The sequence below is a fragment of the Alexandromys fortis genome, unplaced genomic scaffold (genome assembly GCF_014885135.2).
Source record: "Alexandromys fortis isolate MF-2015 unplaced genomic scaffold, M_Fortis_MF-2015_v1.1 scaffold_79, whole genome shotgun sequence".
Lineage (NCBI taxonomy): Eukaryota > Metazoa > Chordata > Mammalia > Rodentia > Cricetidae > Alexandromys > Alexandromys fortis.
The window spans coordinates 3,955,867-3,969,938 of NW_026067964.1; the positions used below are offsets into that span (position 1 = coordinate 3,955,867).

The 14,072-nt window shown below is 45.7% G+C and overlaps 1 protein-coding gene across 1 annotated transcript in view; it reads left to right on the forward strand.

The window, feature by feature from the left end:
* The first annotated feature begins 6,901 nt into the window (after positions 1 to 6,901).
* Positions 6,902 to 14,072, forward strand: part of Sv2c (synaptic vesicle glycoprotein 2C) — a 173,590-nt gene continuing 166,419 nt past the window's right edge. The window contains exon 1 of the mRNA XM_050153836.1: positions 6,902 to 7,093. The gene's annotated coding sequence lies outside the window, so the exon portion shown is untranslated. The remainder of the gene's footprint in view (positions 7,094 to 14,072) is intronic.

The following is a 14,072-nucleotide window of genomic DNA, read 5'->3' on the forward strand; positions in this document are numbered from 1 at the left end:
CCCCTCCCTCATCAGCCCTTGGACCTCTGTGTATTTCTTTGGGACTGAACGACTGCAGGACCGGGTGGGACAGAAACCCTGGTCAACAGAGAGCTACTTTCTTAACATCTACAGGAAACCATAAGAAGGAAGTGGAGGGAAAAAAAAACACATAAAAGCACCTATGGTTCTAGACTTCCAATTTATATATAAATGACCTCAATTGTGTCATGGGAGATTTAATTTGCATATAGGATGTGTTGTTATTTAGGTAACAGTTAATAGGATACCAGAATCCTCTTCTTGAGACTGAAGATAGAGAGGTGAATATGGGAATGGGAAGAGTTTTAAAATACTTTTTTGGTCAGCAGAGAATAGCTTTAGTCTAAATGCAGAGGAAGAAGAAAACAAATTAGACCAACTATTAATACCAATGTTTCCATCTTTAACATGCAGAGTCTGGTGGCTTCTTAAAATAAGAAGCCATTTGCGACCTAAAAGTTGGTCAGCACCAATACCTACGGATCATCCTAAAAATAGAAGTGAACCTCTCTCCCCAGGAGTATACTACATGCATTTTAATAGCTAGATCATATAAGGAAATCAGCTTGTCTATTATTAAAATAGAAAGACTGAGTGTTAGAACACTAATTTGGAGCAGAATGATTATGCAAGACAGATTCTGAACATGGGAGCAATAATTCTCCTTTGAAAAGGAAAATAATTTAATAGAATTCAACATGTTAGCAGACCTGTCGTGGGATGCTAAATAGGGAGATGGAACTGGGGAAAATGTGAGAGACCCAGTGGATATATTCAGATTTGAGCTATACATTGTGTGTGTGTGTGTGTGTGTGTGTGTGCGTGCGTGTGTGTGTGTGTGTGTGTGTGGTGTTCATAGCTGCAGTAAAAGTCACTGAGAAATGAAAGGCAACCATGAGAGATTACTTTTTTGTAACCAAAGAAAAACTTAAGGATGCAAGAAATTTCTCAAGCATATTGTGCAAATTTGCCTTCTAAGGAAGCTTTTCAGATGTTCAAGCTATAATCCCACACATGGGAAGACCCTTGGAAAATCCTTATTTTAGGAAGTCAAGTTCAAAAAGGAACAAGGAAGATGAATTGTTCTCCAAAGGTATTTAGTCGCACTCACGTGGAAGGCGTATTGTGTGGATTGGCTGGAGTACACGGGCTTTAACGCTGTTCACGATCCAATGTCCTTGCCCTCACGGTGCAGTTGCATGGAGAGCTGCAATCAGCAGGAGAGACAGTGGGGAAAGGGAAGAAATTCACTGCGTGGTGACTTTGTAACAGTTGCTGCTGTAGGCAACCAACAGAATCCTAACCCACTGACAACTCTTGAGAAGAGGCCTCAAAACTGTTTCTCCACAGACAAGAACACTGAAGTCTTTATTCTCATTATTTGAAGGTCAATGAGTGTTTGACATTGCTGGGTGGCTTAAGACATAGATAGTCGTTATGAGCCACTTGTTCTGTACTTTGTCTGTGGCAATGGCTGCTTGGCTTGAAGGAATCCGCTCTTTCCTGTTCAGTTAACTGAAAAGTTCAGGGCAGTCACATTTGTTCTTCTAGTTTTCCCCAACCAATTGTGAGCCCCGGCAATGCTTTGTGTGGAGGCTCTGGCTTTGTCTTCCCCATTGGATGTCAGGGGCTGATTCCCCCCCCCCCCCCCCCCCCCCCCCCCCCCCGCNCGCTGTACTCACTAAAGCTGAATATGGATCCAAAGACAAATTTGACTTTATTCTAGACACGCAGATAAACAGGGACAAACTATATGAAGGAAAACAGCTACGTCCCCACAAACAAACCCAGAGCACAGCCCTGAACAGCTTCGAGTGCTCCAAAATCCACCTTGCATCTCTTCCATAAGAGAGTTTTCCACACATTGAATTCTTCCTCTTTATACTGAAGAGAATCTCTCGTGGGCGTTTTCTCCACCTCATTTCCACCCCAGCAAGAGTGCTAAGTGACATGTGCCTTCCCCCCCGCCCCCCTGGAGCTACCCATTTGGCTTGAGGCCTCCTAGATTCCCCTGAATCTGTCTGGGGAAGCTTTTTTCCTTGTCCATTTAAGCAGAAAGATTCTCCCAGAAGTTGAATGTTCACTGAGCCAGTGTTTCTCAGTTCCAGCCTTCCATCTGGACTTCTAAAGGTTCCCTTTTGCTAGCTAAGATCCCGAGGCCATGTTGGCTGTAAGCTGTTATTTCCAAATGCCTTCCATGATCCAGGAACTGTGCTAGACACTGGGATATGACAGATGGACACATCTTTCTTGTTTTCCCAACAGAAGTGAACTTTGCATAGAGTTCACCTCAAATTTGTAGGCACTTCCAAGCTGTGCTAGGACTAGGTACTTTTATTTGGGAGTATATGGGAAGTGTGCTTATAAGAATGCTTCTAGTTAGGAACAAGTGACTCTAACTTAAGATGGATTCTTTGAAAAGAAAGCAGTGCATGGCCCACAATGGAAGGAAGGCTGTCCTGGCTGCGAGACACCATTTCTGACTTGATTTCTTTGAAATTACTTGGCTTTGCCACTTCTGTGTGTTTTGTAATTAGACTAATCTCTTCTGTGGTTTCTGAGCGGTCACGAAGGGTCTCCAGACCATGTTCTCACGTAGATGCCTCTGTGACCAGAAATGTAAGCACCTTAATGTCATTTACCACGGCTGTTGCTGGGGCCCCTTGGCAGAACTAGTTTGGCTCAATCTGGGGAAGTTAGATACTGCATACTCAGAATGCTCAGATAGTCGGATTAGCTTGGCTCAGGCCAGCAGGGGCCTGTAGGCCCCCAGACCCTTTTGCCTGGGCAAATATCCCTCCACAATCCAGTGTCAAATGGGGGGGGGGAGGGAGAGAGAGAGAGAGAGAGAGAGAGAGAGAGAGAGAGAGAGAGAGAGAGAGAATGAGGCTACTTTCTAAAGCTCATAACCAGAGTAGATCTTAGTTTGCCGTGGGAGTCCCACCTTGGGCCAGTATTTCTGGAATATATATGATAGGAGGAAGATGGCAGTAGAGTCTGGGGTTACACTGGGGAAACCAAGAAAGAGCAAGGGAAGCCTTCTGCCAAGGGGAAACTTGTGTTTGGCAGATGGCTGATGTTATCAGGGCGCCATTATAAGGATATTCCCCCTGGTCCAGCAAGCAACATATCTGTACTTGAATCTGTGAAACTTTGAAAGAAATGATTAGTTTCGCCAGGAAGGATATGTAGAAGGTCCCAAAGACAGCATTTGTGTGGCATAGCTATTTCCTCCTAATTGAAACACTCTCTCCTAGTGAAACGTGAGAGCATTGAAAAGCTCAGCATGTTACTGGAATTTAAGAGCCACGGGAAGCTCACAGGGTTCTAAGTTTCACGAAACTCCACCTGGAATTACTTAAGCTGACATAACTTCTGGAGCCAGAGTTTTCACTTACAGAGCTGCCTGCGAGGTGTGCAGGGAACTTTAGGGATGCAGCTTTCTTTGGGCATCGTGTGTGCTAAGGTGGGCTTTGCATGATTCAGCTGCTTTGAATCATCCTCACCCCTGCAGGTGAACCTCAGAACCTCACTGGATCATTACACCAGACTTCAGTGAGAGCATCTTTGGTCTATAGTTGGTGCTCTACCTTGAGCGGAGGGATAGATAGTCACATCTCCCCTGAAAAGTCACAGAACAGTGTTTCCATTTTGCAGGGATTTAGTGCTCTTTAATTTTGTTACAATTTTTAAAGGACCTTGCTATTGAGCAAAAGAAATGAGTAGACTCATGTCTGACAGAAAGGGACGATTTCTGACCCTAAAATCATAGAAGTTCCAAATCCTTGGGACATATCAACTACCTTTCCAAGTCAAGACACTGCCTCTTTTGGGTAACACACATTAAAATTGCATTTATTAGTCTTTATTTTAATCGGTCATATAAAATAATGTTCACATTCTTTCCCTTCTTGATTTCCACCGTTGAATCACTAAATCCTAAAACAAGCCAGCAGTTCTGCATCTATCTGGAAGTTCTGTTTTGTTGTGCCATGTTTCTGGAGTCACGTATCCATGATGTTCCAAGCTCTTCTGTAAAGTAGGGAGAAAAATTATTTTAGCATTCTGCATGGGGCTGTATTGCCAAATAAAGGAAAGGACACCACATTTTTAAGCTGGAGACTCCCTCAATACAATCAGGAGAGTGTAGGGTGTGTTTATATGTGAGGACCCTCGGATGGGTGCTGGGAGGACGAACAGTAGAGGTGACAGAGGTTGAGTGCCTGTTCAAGCGTGATTGGTCTTTCCTTGCCGTTTCCTATTCCCTGTCCAGGCTTTAAACCCTTTTTTTTTCTCCTTCAGGTAATAGAAGATGTGTGAGCAGTCTACAGATTCTTCTGCGGTGTAACGAGTGCTCCTTCACGGGGACATCCTTACAGTCTGTGTGCTCATTATCATGTGCTCATTGCTATCCCACTTTTTGTGGGGGGAAGTTTTTGGTTTCTAGAATGTAAGAGGATCCTCCGGAAAGGATTTCTATCCCGTTGCTACTGGGGGACGCAATTTGCATGCCTACCAGTCATATAGTAAACTGGTGTCATAATTGTGCGTCTGTTTTAAATCAGTTATGCAAAATAACAAAGTTTGGGGATGCAAATATCTACAGCATGCTTTACCTAAAATTTGTTAAACAAGTGTGTTTATCCCTCCTCCATGTCTACATTCTCTTGATTCATTTAAGCTATAGCAACATCTTCAGCAGTCCCCTGCCACGGATGGTAAGTGAGATTTATCCCTGTGTTCCCTCAGAATCATAGTGCAAACCTTTGGGGGAGTCGCATTGTTTGGATCTCGCATGTCCCTCAAAGGCGCACGTGTTAAAGGACTGTTCTAGAAGGTAGCCCTATTGGACCAAGTGAGAAGTCACTGGGCGACAGAGAATGGCCTGAAGGGCCCTGGACTAGGCCTTGTTCACTTTGCTCCCTGGATCATGGTGATGTAGGTGCTCCCATGCTCCCACTATTTGACGACCCAAAACCAGTATAGTGTATCAGAGGCTGGAACCTCAAAGGCTGAGAGGCAAACAGACACTTTCTTTTCACGAGTTGGCGGTGCTAAGTTGCTGTGTTGAAGAGTGGACGGTGCTTCCACCATTAGATTTGATTTTTCCAGTCCTGGACTTTGTCTTCTATTCTTCTCTCGAAAATGTTACCAATCATATTGTTCTCACAGTTTCTTTATTGATGTTGTTTTTGTTTTTTGTTTGTTTGTTTGTCTTGAGACAGAGTCTCACTATGTACTCTTAGTTGGCCTTGAACTTGCAATGTGAGCAGGCAGCCTTTAAATCACAGAGATCCACCACCAGGCTCTACCTCCCCAGTGCTGAGATTAAAGGTGTGACCCACCTCAGCCAACACTCATGCTTATCTTAAGAGAACAGGAGGGTAAGTATTTGAGAAAAGATCATTAGAATGTTACCATTTAGAAAAACACTTCTTGGGGTGGTCTTTGAAAGCCTGTCTGGCTCTTGTTTTGGTTAAATGTTTTGCTGTTTGCCACAATTTACGGTGGTGCTGCGAGATGATTGGACGGCATAAACATTAACCCACTCAGGTGGACATCCTCCCTGTATATTCTTAACAAATTCAATGGGACCTGAGAATCCCGAGTCTCAGAATTCCAGAGTTGCAAGGAGGGGCAGCCAGAGGTTGAGGACTGGGCACATTCTCTTCATTGCATCCTGAATGGTGGCACACATGTAGCCCTGCATATCACTGTCACTGGCCGGCCACGTGGTCCCTTCCGGCGTCTATGGCTCTCAGCAAAGCCTGACTGTTCTTCTCCAGCACACTTACATACAATGTTTACATATGTGTCCGCACCGCCAAGCTTTTACCCCCGCCCCCCCCCCCGCCACCATTCAAACATGCAGGCTGTTTACTCGCATAAAGTACATTGCAGGAGCGGTTGTGCCTGCGAGTTCCACCCACTGCAGCCTCCAATGGCGCCGCGCTTTGTCTCTCACCCCGAGTCACCATTACAAGAGAGATGATTGCGCAGTGGGCACTTGCCCCCAGGGCCCTTTCAAAGCCTGTGAGTTCCTTGTGAGCGCAGAGAAGCAGGGTCTCCTATTTAAGGATGTCCTGCTTCTCACTGCGTCCCTTCCGGTGGTCGAGGATGGGGGGGGGGTGATAGGAGGGCGACGCCCTGCCATGCCAAGGCAGAGTAGGTGCTTGGGTGTGGCCTCGAAGATGAATTTCAGTTAGTGGTCCAGCCCCAGAACTTAGGTGAGGCTGAGGTTGGGGTTTCTTACCCTCTGCAGGAAAAGGCATTCCTGGGAACACAGCAACATTCTCGCGGCTTTCTCTTTTAATATTAGTCAATTCCCCCAGTTTTGCTGCCTGGTCCTTCCTGGTTGGGAACACACATACACACCCCGCGCGCGAAGTTGCTTCTACTATGCCCCAAGTTTCTTCTCGACTGTCTACCAGCATGGAGACCGAGGTAGGGGAATGATAAGCTCCTGCCTACTTACTTCCTGAAAGTCAAGTCAAAACTGACCAGCTCCAGGTCCAGAAACCGACCAAAAGCCTTGCTCTCTGAGCACTGGCTTCCAATGATCAACAATTTCCTTGTGCCTTCCGGGGGCCCGGCCCAAAGGGCGGCCAAGTGCGCAAGGCACAGTCACACCCGGTGACTAGTTCAGCACTGGCGCCTTTCTCTTTTCCTGGGCTACAGACTTCTCCAAAAGTCCGCACCTCCTTCCCGGGACCCGCACCTCAGCGGCGCCTCCGCATCACACCAGGAGCTCGCCCAGCCTTGCACAACGCTCTCCTCCCCCGCGCGCCGTAACTCCCTCCCAGCGCGTCGCTTGTACTCTCGCCACGCCGCCGCCCGCCACTGCAGCATCAAGGGGAGGAGGAGGCGGAGGAGGACCGCAGCGTGGCAGCCCGGAGCCACTTTCCCGCCCCTCCTCTCTTCGCTGCCTCGTTCAAAGGAGTCACCACTGAGCGCGCTGCAGGAGAGAGTGGCAGACCAAGGCGGCTCCGGGCAGCAAGTGAAGGGGTGCCCGCGCGGCGACGGCTGCATTGCAGACACGGCTCAGGGCAGGGGGACTCCAGCAGCTGAAACGGTGAGTAAGGAGGCCCCCGCAATCTTGGCGAAAAATCATTCTCTGCCAGACTCCCCTTCTGGACCGGGAAACCGAGGGTTGCAGTCAGGGAACTTTTTGCAGCCTTGCAGAAGCGCAACTAGCTCAACTTTGCCGGCTCTGGCCCCAGGAAAGCGGCTGCAGGTGGGGAAGGCTGCTCGCTGGCCCCTGTGTTTGGATGGGGAGAGGGAAATCTCACGGAGGCAGCAGAACGACCCCAGGTTTACTGGGCTGTGGCAAGTCAAAGGCGCGCTATGCTTGGGATTCCGGGGCAGGTGGGTGGGCAGCAGCAGGCGTTCAGGGTTGCTCCTGCAGGCGTCTCCAGGTTTCTTTACTGCAGGGTGGGGGAGAAGGGGGCTTCAGGAGGGCCAGGAGAGACTATTCAAATCTGGTAGACAGGAGTGCCCGCCATCACCAAGCCATCACTGCAGCCTCAACTTTTCTGCGGGGATCCCTCTGCAGATGTGCGGGTGACGGGAAAGCATGGGGAGTCGCGGTCGACTCTACGGGAGGCTAATAGAAACCCCGTGAATGTTCAAACTCTTCCACAAATCCCCCCAAACCCGCGAATAGCATCTGTACGCCCGCACCAAAAGGCTGAGAGCAGGGAAGTATGCGGGCTGTGGCCCTTTGTAAGAATCCCCACTTCTTAACACTGCACCTCCATTCAGCAAAACGCTATGGAGCGTCCACTATGCGCCTGGCGCAGCAAAGCGCATCTAAGAGTGAGAGGTTCTTGGGAGAAGGAACGTCCCCAATAAAAATGATGGTGATGATGATGGTGATGATGATGATGATGATGACGACAGCAACAACTTCTACTACCGAGGTCTCTTGATTTAAAGCCAACAGGAAAATGGGGCGACAGCCCACCATTTTCTCTTGGTGGACTTTCCCCCTTCAAACTGGGTCTAAATTGGGAGTACTTTCTCCCGCGTAGCTAGGACTCCTCTGACTGACCCGGGAAGATTATAGAATACCGGAATGAACTTGACTCGGGCAGCCAGCACCCCATCACAGATGCAAAGAACATCTCCGTGGGCGTGCGGGAACCTCAGGCGCCACGCGCGGGGGCGGAGAGGGAGGAGCTGAGTCACCAGCTCTGGAGGTACCGCCTGGACTACGAGAGCGAGGGTGGGGGGCGCTCGCGTCACCCTCTACGTGTGGGCGTGATGTAAATGCTGCCCCGAGATGGGGCGGGCGCAGCGGGAGGGAGGGCTAGGAGACCCAGTCTGTCTGGGAGTGCGTGTGTGCGTCAAAGGCTCCGGAGTGATGGATGCCCCGCGGCGCGCCCTGTGCAGAAAGCAGCAGACTGGGGGACCAGGGTGGGAGGATAGACTGCGGCAGGGGCGGCAGAGAAAGCCAGGCAGGACAGAGGCTGCTGGCAGGCGAAGGGCTCCGCAGTGCGCCACAGTGAGAGCCCTGGGAAGGTTCCAGGGCTCCCCTGGGTACCCAGAGATGAGGCATCTTTTAAGTCTCAGAGGGATGCCCTGATATTCCTTTCTCCCGCCGGACTCCTTTCCTTCCTGCTTGACTACAGAATTTTTTTAAAGTTTTTTTTTTTTTTTTTTTTTTTTTTTTTTTTTTAAATATAAAAACTAAGATTATGCAATACCATTGAGTACAATTTTTGTTAACTTTGCTTTCTAAATATTTCCAAAGTGACTAAAGATGTATCAATTCATTTTTTTTTTTTTTTTTTTTTTAGTTTAATTCTTAGTGAGAGCCAGTATCTCAGAGCCAACTCATTTTATCTTAGAGAGCTTCAAAAGGCCTAAGGCTCACCACAAGTTTCAAGCGAAAGCTTCCGAGTTTGAGTTCATCAGGTTCTTTAACACCAGTCCGTTTCTTGAGGCTTTAGGCATAGGCCTGGTGTCTAAGTGGAATTTGAGAATGGCTTAGTAAATAACGTGGCGCATTTTTTTTTTGCCACGAAAATGCGTGCTAAAAGCACTGCTGATTTTGTGCTCATTGATGGAACATTAAAAATCCAACCTTTTTTTTTTTTTTCTTTAAGACCATATTCTGGGAAGTCGATAGCAAAGCCTTGATTGAGTGAGCCCAAATCTGCAGTGTGTGTGACAAAAGGAATAAAGGGGACGGCAGACTAGCAAGGGAGAAAGGGGAAAGGGAGAGATGTAGTTATCAGGAAACCTAGACAAAGATCTGGCTGCCCAGTGTCTCCAGAGACGCTGGTACCTTACGGGCTGCCATCCGTCCTCCAGAGCATAGAATGGTGAAAACCAGCTCACAGCAGACCTCTTTCTCCTCACAGAACTGTGTTCAGATGCCTTGGAAGCATAAACTATGTAGGAACAGAAAACAGGAAATAAACCCCTTCCGGGGAGAAGAAAACAGTCTTTAAAAAAAAAAAATTATGGGGACTTTCTCAGCACTGTTACCTTAATGGAATTCGGCGTTCAGTGTCAACACACGCCAACACCGGTCTTTTCTTGGCACTAAACTAAAAGCAAACGCCATTAGCTGCTGTCTGGAGAAGGCGGGAGGGGAAGGAAGGGTAGGAGCACATCTGACTGCTCTGGGTGATGGAGTGGACAAATAAATCGGCTTGTCATGGCTCTGTGGCAGGGAAAGTTGCTTATCCAGCCTGACCAGTAGCTTAACCTAAGAGCTTTTAGGTAAAAATTGTGCTTGTTCAGTCAGTTCCTTCAACGTAAATGATGCTTCAGAGACCAAGGTGCAGTTCCTAACCTCAGGGAGATTACCAAAAAGATGTCACGATATGCCAGATGTCACATGACCACCAAAAAACCCATTTTCTTTCTTTTTTTGAGGGGCGGGGGTTGAGACAGGGTTTGTCTGTAGCTTTGGAGCCTATCCTGGAACTAGCTCTTGCAGACCAGGCTAACCTCAAACTCACAGAGATAAAAACCCATTTTCTTATGATGAAGAATGTGAGCTCTTATTCTGAAATAAATTTGTTGATGACAATTTTTTTTATAGAAACATCTGATTTGTCAGTGTGTCATCTTGGCCAGCTCACTCTTGCTGTTCATCTCACCACACCTAGTGGGGGATTTCTTGGGATGGTCAAAGTGAAAATACTATTTAGAGTCTATGCAGTTGCATTAGGGGAGAAGCCACAATCCACCAATATCTTGTCCTGCTTCCTGGTGACTGGGCTTTCTGTCTGGCACAGGCTCACGGAGCACATGTCTGTTTAAACTGATCCTTTAGTTCAAGTCTGTTTGCTAGCATCTGAAAGGCAGGTCTCCCTCCTTCCCTCACTCCTTCCCTCCCTCCTTCCCTTCCTCCTTCCCTCCCTTCTTCCCTCCCTCCCTTCATCCCCAACTATATGCAGTTTTCATACATTACTGCAGTGGTTTTGTATTTCTTTTCCTTTTAAAAATCTCTTTACAATTGAGAATCCCATGTAAAAATTTGCTGCAGATTGAGAGTCTTTCTCGAGACAGCTAAGGATAACAACAGGATGAGGGTACCATTTTAACTCTTGATAGAAATACCTTAAGAGTATAAGAAGACACCAATTTTTTTATTATCACAAACACTTTCTCCACCATGAGGGCCAGTTAATAACCATTGCATATCACAACTGCTTACATTCTTGAGCAAGTAGGTAAATAAATAGATTGGGTGAATTGGGTAAGTTGGTCCTTTCTAGTCTTAAAATATTTCAGGCCAGGAAATAGGAAAGTAGATGATGAGTTATATTTTGAATTTGAATTTTGTTTATAAGTAGAACATAAGACATATTTTTATTAACTCATTGACTTTTACATGGAGCTCTATTTTTGTAGAGAAAGTGGCCCATTCAATTCTGTGTTGCACCCTTTAGAATATGTGTAGCCTAATTTCTAATACAGCCATGTTTAATGCTTAAATTGTGCATTACATTGTTATTTTCTTTATTTATTCTGTTATTTTCACAATTAAAATGGGATAAATATTTCACTTCTTCATCTTTTAGTTTTGCAGATATCCTATGGAGTACTACTACTTTATGTGGGGTTTTCCCACTTTTAAAAGCTGTGCTGAAATAAATATAACATAATGTAGTATTACCATCTTCGAGGTACAGTTTAGTGCCATCAGCTACATTAGTATTAAGGCTGTTGTGCCCTCATCGGCACCACCATTCAGAAATTCTCTCTCACCTCCCAAAACTCCAACCCTGCACCACTTGAATGATAGTTCCCCGTTCTCTTTCTAGCTGCTAAAGTCCAAATGCCACCCTTTGTCTCTATGATTGTGACTAATATTTTATATAAATTGTGTGTCATTTACCTTTTTGTGACTGTCTTATTTCTCTTGACATAATTTCCAAATATTTCTCCATGTTTTAATATGTTTTAGAATTTCCTCCCTCACTAAGGCCAAATGATATCCCATTGTGAACATAGATTACGTTCTGCTGGTCTATTCAGCTGTGGACACTTGAGCTACTTTTATATTTTAACTATTATGAATTCTGATCTCCCAACTTGGTATATAATTGTTCTTTTGAGACCATGCTTTCAATTCATTGGAGCATATATCCAGAAATAGAAATGCTATATCATATGTTCATTATATTTTCATGTTTTTAGGAACTGGTATATTAGCATCTACAGTGGTCATAACATTTACATTTCCTTCTAAAACCGTGGTTCTCAACCTTGTTAGCGCTGTGACCCTTTAACACAGTATCCTCATGTTGTGGTGACCTCCAACCATAAAATTATCTCTTTTACTACTCCATAAATGTAATTTTCTATTGCTATGAACTATACTACAAATATCTGCATTTTCTGATGGTCTTGGGTGACCCCTGTGAAACAATCACTCAGCACCCAAAGGGATCATGACCTACAAGTTGAGCAGTGCTGTTCTGCAATGAACAAGGGTGCCAGTTTTTTTCTCTATAACCGGTATCTCTTGTTTTCTTGTTTGTTGTTCCTACTTACAGGTACTTACACATACATGTGTGTATGTACTTGGAGCCCAGAGGTCAGGGTTCGGGTCTTTTCAGTTATGTTAGCTGCACCCTGTTTTGGGGGACTGATCGCTCACTAACCCTGGTGCTCACTGGTTCAGCTAGACTGGCCAGACAGCTCCATGGATCTTGCTGTCTCCACCTACCCAGTTCTGGGATTCTATGTCCTTTTGTGTGGGTTTAACGTCCAGGGTCAAGGAGCCCCTAGGCCTAGGGCATACTGAAGGTCTGCTTGTCACGGAAGCACTCACGTGACAGGGGGGACACGGCAGCTCCCTCACTTCTTTTTATGGCAGGAAATCCACTGGTCATAGCAGTAGCCTCACGCCTCTGTCACTTCCCTGAAGACCCAAGTTGTTAATACTGTCATTCTGGAGACGGAATTCCAGATATGAGCTGGGAGACAACAACACTTGACCACAGCCGGTGCATTTGCACTAAAATATTGTTTGTTGTTTGCATGACATTATGAATTTAACTTGGCATATTGTATTTTTAATTTGTTAAGTCCAGGCAATCTGTGTATAAAGTTTATTAATTTCACCGTGGCACACGCCTTTAATCCCAGCACTCGGGAGGCAGAGACAGGCGGATCTCTGAGTTCGAGACCAACCTGGTCTACAAAGGGAGTTCCAGGACAGGCTCCAAAGCTACAGAGAAACCCTGTCTCGAAAAACCAAAAAAAAAAAAAAAAAAAAAAAAAAAAAAAAAAAAAAAAAGAAATGAAATGAAAGGGGCTGGATTGAGGGCTTAGTTAGCCACAGTGCTTGATGTGCGAGCAGAGGGACCTGAGTTCGGGTCCTTGTAAAAGGTGTGGTGTGGTTCTTTGCGTGGGTAAACCCAGCATGGGGAAGCTGAGGCAGGGGGATCCCTAGAGTTCACTGAAGTCGTGAGTTTCCTGTTTAGGAAGAGATTCTGTCAAAAGTAAGGTGGAAAGTGATCGAGGAAGACATAATGTTGATCACACACACACACACACACACACACACGCACACAACCATCTCTTTCCCCCTCCTCCCTCTCTCACACAAACACACTCTCTCTCACACACACACACACTCTCCCTCCCACTCTCTCTCACAGACACATACACACACACAAGTATATACATGTGCTTGGCATACACACACCCCACACAAAATGTACACACACATACTCAAAGAGAGAGAAAAAGGAAAGAACTATTTTATATTATTTGAGTACTAGCTTCTTTTCACTAAACTTTAGGAGGTTGAAGACAAGATTAAGGAGAGGCCATTGCTTTGTTTTGTACCCCGAGTTCAAGAAATACTGTCAAATGATTAAAACATGTCACGGGGAGAAAAATAGTACAATCATGATCAGTTTCTTAACTTTGCTGATCTTTCATTCTTTTCTGCTGTGAAAGATGTTTTTTAGCATTTAGGGTTGCGTGTGATGAGGTATAAAATACTCCTGGCATGCTGTTCATAGGCATGAATACTACTGACATATATGAAATCTACTGACATATATGAAATACTGCTAATACATATGAAATAATACTACTGGCATATGTGAAATATTCATAGGCAGGTGCTGTAATTTTAAAGAGGCCTTTTCTACTTTGCATGCTGAGTTTTAAAAAAAGCACCCCTTTTCTTCATGTGATGTTTGTAAAAGGAAGTGCATTCCTTTTCAATGAATGAATCGGCTTCTCTCTTCATTAAAATTGCACCCCCAGAAGCAAACAATATTTCCTGAGATTCTCAAGGCTTTAGCTGTGTGGTTTCAACCACTCTGTTCTCAAAGAGAGTGCATTCCTGGAGCGGTCACACGCTGGGCCCGTGTTCTTAGCTATCTCCATAGGCAGACACACAGCACCTCACCTTAGAAAGGGCTCCCTGTGCTTCATTTAGGACTTGGCTGTCCTGTTGCCTCTTAAAATTCTGAGCAAGGGGCTCCATGCTTTCTCTGGTTCTGGGCCTTCCTAATCATATGATGCATGTGCATATACAGAGAATGTCCACAGAGAATATGTGTGTGCAT